Genomic DNA, 11,904 nt, shown 5'->3' with positions numbered 1-11,904 from the left:
ACGAATTGGGCACCACGGTCAGAAATGATAGTTCTGGGTACCCCATGTAAACTCAGGATACGACTGATATACAGCTCGGCATAATGTTGTGCCCTATAGATGGTTTTCACAGGGAGGAAATGGGCTGACTTCGTGAGACGGTCCACAATAACCCAGATAGAGTCATAACCTTTTGAAGTCTTGGGTAGGCCCACAATGAAATCCATACTAATGTCCTCCCACTTCCATGATGGAATACTCAAGGGCTGCAAAGGACCAGCTGATCTCAAATGGCTCGTTTTAACCCTCCGACAAGTGTCACATTCCGACACATACTTGGCAATTTCTCGCTTCATCCTTGTCCACCAAAATCGCTATTTCAAATCTTGGTACATTTTATTACTGCCGGGGTGGATAGAATACCTAGAAAGATGAGCTTCATCAAGAATTAGCTTCCATAGCTCCAAATCTTTAGGTACCATTAACGGTTTCTAAACCATAGAACACCAGCCTCATCTAAACGAAAACACTCCACCTTCGGGTCATTTTCAGCAAGTCTTTGACGAATCTTTTGCATCCCAACGTTATGTTCTTGAGAAGAAATAATCCGATCCCGAAGAGTAGGCATGAGGGTAATGTTGGTAAGAGTACCTTCAGATACAACGATCAAATTCAACTTCTCCATTTCTTGGCACAAAGTTTGATGCAAAGCGGTGGCTGAGATGCAGTTGCAATTGACTTTTCTACTCAATGCATCTGCGACAACATTGGCTTTACCCGAGTGATAATGAATCTCCAAATCATAATCCTTGATTAATTCCAACCACCATCTCTGAAGTAAATTCAACTCATTCTGGGTGAAGATATACTTGAGACTTTTGTGGTCCGAGTATATATAAACAGAATTGCCCAGGAGATAATGACGCCAAATCTTCAAGGCATGAACCACGACTGTGAGTTCTAAGTCATGAGTAGCATAATTCTCCTCATGTCGCCTGAGGGCTCTTGAAGTATAAGCGACCACCCAACAGTATTGCATGAGAACACACCCGAGACCCGTACCAGATGCATCACAATATACATCAAAGGGTCGAGTAATATCTGATTAAGCCAATACCAGAGCCGATGTCAGAAGTTTTCGCAAAGTCTGAAAAGCCTGTTCACATTTGACATCCCAATTAAACTTCACTCTTTTCTTAAGCAATTCGGTCATGGGCTTAGCAATTTTTGAAAAATCCGGGATGAACCGCCGGTAATAACCTGCTAGCCCAAGAAAACTCCAAATCTCCGGAACAGATGTGGGCGCTTTCCAATTTAAAACATCCTGAATTTTACTAGGGTTAACAGAAATTCCACCCTCCGAAATGATATGGCCCAAAAAGGATAAAATGGCCATATATAGTACATGGTTAAATTATACTAGGTGGCAACATTAATATATTCACTAACCTCCAGCACATTAGTTTCCATTACAAATTACATTCTTGCTCAAATTACTGACTTCATTGCCGTGATCTTTTCATGAGTACTGGCATGAAAGGCTCAGAGGTATAGATTGTGGTTTCTACAGGTACACTAACAAATGATGGACGTGAGTAGGACGAGTACAAAATGGCTAGATGTATATTAGGGAGAGTACGTATGTATGCCACCACAAGTCTACGTATATTGCCCTATATATTGATTGGCAAATTTTGTTGGAAAGGACGTAGGACGTAAGCCGATCGTGCATCATGGCATTCATCATTTTGAAATTGCATTCTAGAGTATGTCTTAGTAGGGTTATTCGATGAGTGTCCTAGGGTTATAAAAAGGCACCAGTGTGCAGTGTTGGCATAGGAATCCGGACATTCCGGATAAATGTCTGGATAGTCCGGACATTGTGAACATGGTGTGGATACTTAGATATTTCGGAGATAAGTCCGAATATTCCGAACTTTGTATTCGGACATTATGGATGAAAATCCGGATATTCTGGGCTTGATATAGAAAATTTCCTGCAACTTGATTCAATGCTTTGTTTTCTGCATTTTTCCATGATTTACATATTAGTTGCTGTCATGATTATTTTCACGTAATCAGGATAATGTGACTAAATCAATCATGGCTGAATGCAGAATGGCAGAAGATGGTTCTGGGCCGCTGCCACCGCCGTCGCCGCCCGATTTGGCTCAAGCCATTGCAGCTATGCTGACCGGGCGTAATGAGCAGACAGAGCTCCTCCGTCAGCTTGTACAGCAAGGTGCAGCACCGCGGCCAGGAAACCACAATCACCATCAGCTGCCTTTCCTGGGTACCAGGAGTTTTTGGGTACTTAGCCACCGCTTTTTCATAAGGCGGATGAGCCATTAGAAGCTGACAGCTGGCTCCGGACCATAGAGTCAAAGTTCACCTTGTACCCATACAATGAAAATGACAAGCCAGCTTTTGCAGCTCAGCAACTTAGAGGTCCGCACATACGTGGTGGGATAACCACGTGGCTATGTTCCTTGCTGGCACTCGGTTTTCTTGGAATGAGTTCAAAGAAGCTTTTAGGGCACATCATATCCCTACAGGTGTCATTCGAAGAAAGCTTACAGAGTTCCTTGCTCTGAAATAGGGCAATAACACTGTGATGCAATATGCCCAGGCTTTCAACACTTTATCTCAGTACGCTGGCTATCACGTGGACAATGATGAGAAGAAGCAAGCTTGCTTCTAGCAGGGGCTTAGCAGCAAGCTCCCAGACCGCCTGGCAATATTTAAATTCAACACCTTTAGTGAGCTAGTCAATGGGGCTATTGTTTAGAAGGATGCCCACTTGGCTCACAAGGCAGAAAAGAAAAGAAAAGCACCAGCAGCGGGATCTTCTAGCAGCACCCAACAGGGGTTCCGCCTCGTGCAGTCTGGGCCATAGCGAGCCCCTTTTCAGCACCATTTTGCGTATAGACCACAACAGCAGCAGTAGGGATATAGGCCACCTCAGTACACCCAACCATAGGGGACTATCATACCTTCTACTCTTCCACAGAATGTGCAGAAGATCTGGGTGCCGCAACCGGGGGTGCGCCCGAGTTTGTTTCCATGCTACAACTGTGGGCAGATTGGTCACTTTGCACGTGACTGTCAGATGCCACCTAAGCAAGGCTAGCATTCGAAAAAATAGAATCAAAAGCCGAAAGTGGCTCACTTCAAGTCAGGGCAGGTGCACTACACTACCCTTGAGAGTATCCCCGAGGGAGCTCCAGTGATGGCGGATACATTTTCAGTGAATAACCAACCTGTTACCATATTATTTAATTCGGGTGCATCTCACACCTTTATTAGCAAGGAGTGTGCCCTCAGACTTGGGTTGGAGATGGAATGTATGAAAAGTTCTTACAATATTCACTCACCTGGGGGTCAAATAATTACTAACCAAGTGACCAGACAAGTACCCCTGCAGTTACAGGGAAAAATCTACCCCCACATATTTCATAATTTTGCCGGCCCAAAGAGTGGATATTATACTAGACACGAACTGGATGGAAGAACAAGGAGTTCTTTTAGACACTCTTTCATAGACTGTGCACATCAATTCTTCTCTCCATGGTCCTGTGACCTTGCATCTTAAGAACCATACCTCCTTGACCCATATGGTGACTCACACTGAGGGCAAAAATCTGGCTGACATACCAGTGGTGTGTGAATATCCAGATGTTTTTTTTGATGATTTACCCGGTATGCCACCAGATCGTAATGTTGACTTTGCCATTGAACTGCAATCGGAAACAGCGCTGATCTCTAGAAAACCTTATCGGATCCCACCCAATGAACTAGCAGAGCTAAAGAAGCAATTGCAGGAGTTGCTTGATAAGGGATATATCCGTCCTAGCACTTCACCTTGGGGCTGTCCAGCGCTTTTAGTTAAAAAGAAAGATCAAAGTCTCAGGATGTGTGTGGACTATAGGCCTTTAAATGCTGTCACAATCAAAAACAAATATCCACTTCTCCGAATTGACATCTTATTTGATCAGCTAGTCGGGGCTAAAGTATTTTCAAAAATTGATCTCCGCCCGGGTTATCATCAGATAAAACTCCGAGCAGAGGATATTCTCAAGACAGCCTTCTCTACCCGATATGAGCTTTATGAATATCTGGTTATGTCATTTGGGTTGACAAATGCCCCGGCGCATTTCATATATCTTATGAAATCGGTATTCATGCCTGAGTTGGATAAGTTTGTCGTGGTTTTCATTGACGACATTCTTATATATTCCAAGAATGAAGAAGAATATGCAGAGCATCTTCGCATTGTTCTCCAGCGGCTTAGAGAGCATAAGTTATATGCCAAATTCAGTAAATGTGACTTTTGGCTCAAGGAGGTCCAATTTGTGGGCCATATCATTTCAGAGGGTGGAATTTCTGTTGACCCTAGTAAAATTCAGGATGTTTTAAATTGGAAAGCGCCCACATATGTTCCGGAGATTCGGAATTTTCTTGGGCTAGCATGTTATTACCGGCGGTTCGTCCTGAATTTTTCAAAAATTACTAAGCCCATGACCGAATTGCTTAAGAAAGGAGTGAGGTTTAATTGGGATATCAAATGTGAACAGGCTTTTCAGACTTTGCGAAAACTTCTGACATCGGCTCCGGTATTGGCTCAACCGGATATTACTCGACCTTTGATGTATATTGTGATGCATCTGGTACAGTTCTCGGGTGTGTTCTCATGCAAGACCGTCGGGTGATCGCTTATGCTTCAAGAGCCCTCAGGCGACATGAGGAGAATTATGCTACTCATGACTTAGAACTCGTGATTCACGCCTTGAAGATTTGGCATCATTATCTCCTGGGCAATCCTGTTCATATATACTCGGACCACTCAAATATATCTTCACCCAGAATGAGTTGAATTTACGTTAGAGACGATGGTTGGAATTAATCAAAGATTATGATTTGAAAATTCATTATCACCCGGGTAAAGCCAATGTTGTCGCCGATGCATTGAGTAGAAAAGTCAATTGCGACTGCATCTCAGCCCCTGCTTTGCATCAAACTTTGTGCCAAGAAATGGAGAAGTTGAATTTGATCATTGTATCTGAAGGTACTCCTACCAACATTACCCTCATGCCAACTCTTCGGATGGATAGTCCCATACTGAAAGTTGAGGGGGAAGTGAACCAACTTAAATAGTCGGTCGCGGGAAGCATATTAATTCCGGATCGATCCTTTTGCGCAAAGCGAGGACAAAAGCGTAAGAGAGTTAATTAGCAGGTGTGGTCTACTCAACGTGTAGAGTGGATCTGAGCCGTTATCCCGGGCCGGGTCGTTACACTCTTCTCCCTCCTCCTGCTGCCATTGCCGGCAATTCATCACCCACTGCGCATTTCCGATCGATTCGCCACATCTACGGCTTCACCTCGACGACCCGCAGCTCCACCGCTCTCCCTCGCCGTGCTGAGCTCCCGACGACCGCCTCCACCCGCCTCAGTTGCCAACCTGAGCCCGTCGCCCCGATTCGCCGTCGTCGGTAGGCCTCTGGCTAATTGCTTTCGCCCTCGTCCTCCCCTCGAGCTCCCGCACCCATTGCACCCCTCACCGGCCTCTCTCGTCCACTGTGCAGGGCCGGAGGAGATGAAGGAGGAGCCGGTTGGGGACCTGCTGCTGTGCCTCGCACGGGAGGTCCAGAGGAGGAGAGAGTGGGCGGCAGAGAGGGAACCTGGAAGCCTCGTGAGATCCCCAACCCTGAGTACTTCGAGCTTGACAAGCCTGACTTTGATCCAATTGCTGCTACGGGAATTGATATCTGGACGATGCAGGATGCCATCCTGTTTGACAATATTTTGGTTGCTGGTGATGAGAAGGTTGCCACCTCCATCCTAGAGAAGACCTGAAAGCCTAAGTACTTAGGACAAGTACATTGGTCTAGTCTAATAGGCAGTCTCATGTATTGCCACGTCATCTTAAGACGATGTAAAAGATAATACATACAATGAGGTATCTTATAACTTGTCTTATAGTAAATACATAATTCCATAATTTGTGCATAGAAAAAAAAACATTGTGAGTTGCATGGCAACAACTCGTACAATGGTGAAAATGTGGTTTCATACTCCTAAATTTTAGCCTATGAGATGGTTTCCTTACGAAACAACCACCTTATTCTCTTTCTCCACTCTCTCTCCGCTACATAATAAAAAATCCTACATGGACTTACATAAGACCGCTGACGTGTAGCAATGTACTTGCCCTTAGTTGAGAAGGAAAAGGAGAAGGCTGAGGAGACGGCGGCTGCTGCTGCAGATGGTCTTTCTGAGTTCCAGGTAATCCTGTCTTCCGGTTGTTTACAACTAGTGGTTATGCACGTGCCCAGGAACGTGTTTAAAACTAATTCTACATCAATTCTACAGAGGTCCATAATATACTCCATGATGTAAGAGTTCCACCAAATGGACAGATCAAGAATATATATCACATATTGGTCAGCAACTAATGGACAGATCAAACAAAATAAATTAACAATAATAATAGTTCAACAAAAATATTATATCACATCCACCGTATGATCTTGTCTTGATTCATTATTAATTATTGATTGGTACATGAATTTAAAATATGGTCTAATTGATGCAACACCAGAATGCCAGACTCGAAAAAATGTTGTAAGATCCTTCTCCATTAGCCCACCTGCACATGTATCACTATTCACAAATAAGACATTAATATTATCAAAAATAAATATTTATAGCTGCACGATACTTATTATGGCATAAAAGATATTTTATCAGTGAATATGGAGGGGTAAAATACTTGTACACAATGGGAGCACAATTGGTGCTTGAAATCTTGCCAAGCATCAGTGCCAGGCATCACATGGATAATTAGCTTCTCGCTATGAAAGACTGCTTTTCACACCTCAAACATCTTTCATTCATATTACTGCAACTTTATAATGTGAGTTTTAATTTATGTGCCATAAAAAACACATGGAAAGGGATAGTCAAACATGTGTGCTTCCTTTGTTCAGTCTCACCTCTAGGCCATCTCCTACTTTAGATTAGATAACAGTTAGTGCTGCACGTACAAGTGACCACGAAAGCAGAACAAGTGACCATGAAAGCAGAATAAGGCAACTTACAGCAGCCTGATCTTGTTACAGTCGTGCTATGCCGAATAGGTGTGCAACGTTCTCAGATGTGAGGCCAATTGGGAAAAGACAATTACGTGCTTGAGAACCAACATCTTGTCATTCATCTTATCAGAGGGCAAAACCCATCTGTCCAGAATAAACAGAACCCATCATGCCATTGCTCTAAGAAATTGATTAACACTTCTAGATAAAGAAAATTGATTAACGGGAGAGCAAGCTGAAACTACATATACCTAACCAGGTCAAATTTTACATCATCTTCAATTTGAAAATGCAAGGTCTAATATACCATGACATCAGTATTGGTTTTATTGGAAAAAGATTTCTTTACTTAGTATTCCATGTAAAGCAACACAGGTCTGATATATCATGATATCAAAAAGATTCGCACGTCCTCAAAAATGACGGCGTCAAAACAGGAAGGAACCACGCAAGGCAAGGGATAAAAGGAAAGCAAAGACCCGCTAACCTCGAGAGCAACGCTGCCGCCGAAGCTGGATACAACCCTAAGAACAACGGGAGCAGGACTGTTCCTTTAGGCAGGGGATCATCAGAGTCGAGGCCTGTCCGTGCCACATTGGAGTAGCACTGTAACTGAAATAAGCAACACAAGTTTAACAAATTAGAGTCTGTTATGATAAGATGAATCTCTGAACACACTTTGTGCAGTAAATGAAATAAACAACACATGTCTGATAAATTAGAAATGGTGATTACAAGGTGAGTCTCCGAACATAAAAATGTTGCAAGATGAGGACATTAACATCAAGGGCATCTAAATTTCAGTCCAAAATCTTGGGCTTGACAAGCACATCAAATTTTCATACATGCATGAAGCTGGCGAAACAAAATACATGGAAGCAAGGTAAAGATAGCAGTGGTTCTACATGGAAGCAAGGTAAAGATAGCAGTGGTTCTGAGATCATGAACATCACCACAGATCCACACCATATACTGAGTTTATTCACTAAATGTTATTTTTCCAGTTGTATCCTTGAAGCAATAATCTACCAGATCGATTAGCAGCAGCATTTTAACATTCACATGCTAAAAGTCAGATATCTCAACACAGGGGAAATACCAAATTATACTTGACATCCCGCGGGGGTCGGGTGAATACCTGGGCCGTGGGCCGTCCTTCTGCCCATGGCTTAGGCCTTGGTGGGTATACCAACGACACCTGTTACTTTTATCCTCAACACACATTTTTGCTCAGGCCAACTTCTGCAATTTTTGAAGTGAAAGTTTGAGACAAAAGCAATTGTATTTACCAAGGGTTTACGAACATGTAAATATGTTCAAAGAAATTGTGCCATGACTTTGTATCTCAAGATACATGGACTCATTTTATCATGCCAACCTATGCATAAAGTCATATTAAAGAAATACAGCATAAGAAAGTTTCGTTTAAGAGAAGTGTATACAGTAGCATTTTCTAAATGATTAGGACCAATATATATTCTGAATATTGTTCAATGCTTATTATTCAATTGATGCCAAGTCTCCATGTAATTCAGAAGCAGCTTTGTTTTTTTTCCTTGAGAATATTTTAATAAATGGGGCAGAACAGTGGTTGATAGGAAACATGTAAACAACAGGCATCCAAATGTCCTGGTCAGTACTGACGTATTGGCAGTCACCATCACCTAATTGTTCATGCATTAGTCATTTACTACAATGTCTGGCACATTGGGCTCTCGAAAGACAAGAACTGACTCAATAATTAAACTAATCAAGTGCTGAAGTTCTAGACAAATTAGGAATCCTATCACTTACATGTGATGGTGATGATGATTGGAATCTCACGCTATTGGCAGAGATGAACTGAACGCCCTGCAGGGAAGGAAAAAAATGATCAATCAGCAGTGTTGAGGCTGCCAAGTCGAACAATAACAGGTAATTAGCTTGAGCAAAGTGTGCAGTTTCTGAAATCTGCAGTGTTAGATTTGTATTGGCAAATTGAAAGCACTCCGGCAAGGCGCACCAGCCGCTTCGCATCCCCCGCGGTGAGGCCCTGCCCCTACCTACCAGCATATGTCCGCCGCCGGGTACAGTGGTCGCTGACCGTCGTTGCTTGCTTGATGTCCATTGCGGGAGATCCCCGTGCCCTGCCGTGTTGACTTGAAATTCATGCGCGTGAAGCAAGGGAGCTCCTACCATCCCATGGGTCCGATCTGGTCGAGACGGCGAGGGTGAATCCGGCACCACACCAGAGGGCGCCACGCCATTGGAGTTGGAGGAGGCGTCGGCGAGCGCGGCAGAGAGCCGGGGAGCTCGGCGGCTGTGAGGGCCCGCGAGGACGTCGCTGGGGATGCCGGAGCGGGGAGGCAGGGCCCCGCGTTGGTGGCGCGGGTAGGGGAGGATGGAGGCGGGCGGAGCTCGAGCGAGGGGGAGGCCGGAGGCGCGCGGATCTTGAAGGTCGGAGCGCTCGGAGACCGGGAGTGGCGACGGCGGGGGAGGATATGTGTGGAGGAGGAAGGGGGTCTCCGGCGGCGTTGCGCAGCCGCAGCCCACCAGCCGGCCTAGGGCGGCTACCCTTGCCGCCTCCACGATGGCCACGACTCCGGCGATGGGCCCTGGAATAGCTGCGGCGCCTGCACCGGCACCACCGCCATCGGCCTCCACGCCGCGCGCGCCTCCCACAGCCGTGAGCAGAGGAGGGAGGCCGCGATGCTCTTTCTCGGAGCGGGGACCCTCCGCGTGTTTGAGGACGCGGAGCAGGAGGCGTTGCGCGGAGCGGCGGGCGTCTACTTCAGCGACGGCGAGGAGGACCCCGAGGACGGCTCCCGGATGCGGAAAGAATGGGATGGAAGGGGTAGGGGAGTGGCGGGGATGGGGACAGGAGCGGGAGTGGGAGGCGCGAGCCGCGCGGCAGCGTGCGAGGGGACGGGGTGGAGGAGGCGACGGTGGAGGGTGCGGAGGCCGGGGCAGGCGATGGCTGATTGATTGATTGGCTGATTTCGCGGAGAGATAGCGGAGAGATAGGAGGCAGGCGGGCACAGGCAGGCGGGTAAACCCAGGCGTGGTGACAAAATAATTGCGTTTTAGGCGGAAACATTTTCCTTTGTGCGTTTTCTCGGTCCGCCTTTGGCGCTGTCAAGCAAATCATCTTACATGTGGCCCTCGAGACATTTTTTTTTGAGAGATATGGCTAAGTTAATCTTGGTAGGAATTATTCTCAATTCTTTCATCTTTTATAGTATAAATTACTGTTAATTTCTTTACTGGATTGTATTTCCATTTTATTTATCACTAACTTGATTTGCCTCCGCATTGCAGAAGAAGGTTTTTGACATCCTATACAAGATTGCTGATGTTCCGTTCTTGGCACCCTACAAGACCAAGATCATTGTGAGTTCTGGAAACGTTTGCTAACCTCTCTTGTCAAACATCTTAATGTGTCATCAAGAAAATGACATGTTCATCCTATCATGTTCTCAGGATGTGATTGAGAAGGGAGAGAAGCAGCCCAACATCACTATCGGCATTTTGGTTTCGGTTGTCGTCGTCTTTGCGACCGTGCTCTTCAGGATATCCTGTTTGGTGGCAAGAAGCCTGCGGTAAGTTCTTCCCAATTGTTTCACTGCCCTCTTCATCCTGAATATGAAGAGAAGCTCAGCCCACAACATTTGCTTGTTGCAGTCTACGGTGAAACCTGCAGTTGAGGCGAAGAAGCCCAAGGCCACCGAGACTGATGGTGCTGGAAGCAGCGGCGACAAGGTGGAGAAAGAGGAGGACGAGAAGGAGGAGATCGCAGCGCCATGCCAGAGGTCCCGAAGGGAGACATAGACTCGAGTCTTATTTTTGACGTGTTTGGCCATTCTGGCACCTGTTTTTTTTTTTTTGAGAACTCGCCTCTTAATATTTTGAGTGTATAATAGGAGCGTCTTGTCACCTCTGCTGCTTCCCAGCTGATGATTTGTTGTTTACATGGTTAGACCACCAGGACCCTTCACGAGCAGTAGAAGTTGGTGTCGGTCGTTTGTGTGCTATGCCTGACATTTTATAATCACGTTGAATCAGATAGAGGTGATTGTTTTCTAGTAGATCAAACGAAGGAACATTTCAGATTTTGCAACTGTTCAGAAAGGTGAATATGCTTGGTTATGTTTCAGTTAGGTGATATTTCTTTGAGTTTCAGCAGGGGGTCTGGTGGTTTGAATGCTTGACAGCAGGTTGCTGCCTCGGTGTTCCATTGAATTAACCTTTGTTGTGTTGCAATGGTGAATCCGTCTAAACGTGGAACGGGCAAAAACTTAGGACCAGCCACCAGGACGGTGATGCGTCCCTGGCGCCGTTTTGACTATGGATGACAAAAAATCAGTTCAACCAGCAGAAGGTCTTTGCTCGTGATCTTCAGTGTGTGCAAATGCTACTCGCACTTAGCATTGTGAATGAATGAATGGGTTGAAAATGCGTCTTCCAGTTAGCAGTGTGAATCGGCTTGAAAATGCACCTTACAGGTCGTCGTCATCCCGCCAATTGTTGTCCTGCTAAATCCGTACTCGATGAATCCTCAAGGCACACTGCAAGATATCTAGAAATTAGCCGTTACCTTTGCTTGCGCCAGTATACATTTTGTTGTTTTCTTTTACTTAAGTTGCAAAGGATTTCATACCGTCTATTTCATCACTGTACCTTCCCCTGCGGGCAGGGTTTTAGTCAAATTAAATTTTAGACCCATATCTGCTAATGGCATCTATTTTACTGAAAAATTACAAATTAAAGTACGAAAAAAATGCAATGTTGGAAACAAACTGAATGGATCCAACAGCTCCAAGCAGGGCCTGCCTAAACAGCTCACAAGAATAAAT

General features: G+C 45.1%; 1 pseudogene; it reads left to right on the top strand.

Moving 5' to 3' along the window:
- The first annotated feature begins 2,082 nt into the window (after positions 1-2,082).
- Positions 2,083-11,143, top strand: LOC120640096 (annotated as a pseudogene).
- The last annotated feature ends 761 nt before the right edge of the window (positions 11,144-11,904 follow it).

Source organism: Panicum virgatum, chromosome 7K, assembly GCF_016808335.1.
Source record: "Panicum virgatum strain AP13 chromosome 7K, P.virgatum_v5, whole genome shotgun sequence".
In the NCBI taxonomy this organism is placed as follows: Eukaryota; Viridiplantae; Streptophyta; class Magnoliopsida; order Poales; family Poaceae; genus Panicum; species Panicum virgatum.
The sequence above is the reverse complement of the archived record's forward strand: the minus strand, read 5'-3'. Positions and strand labels throughout refer to the sequence as shown.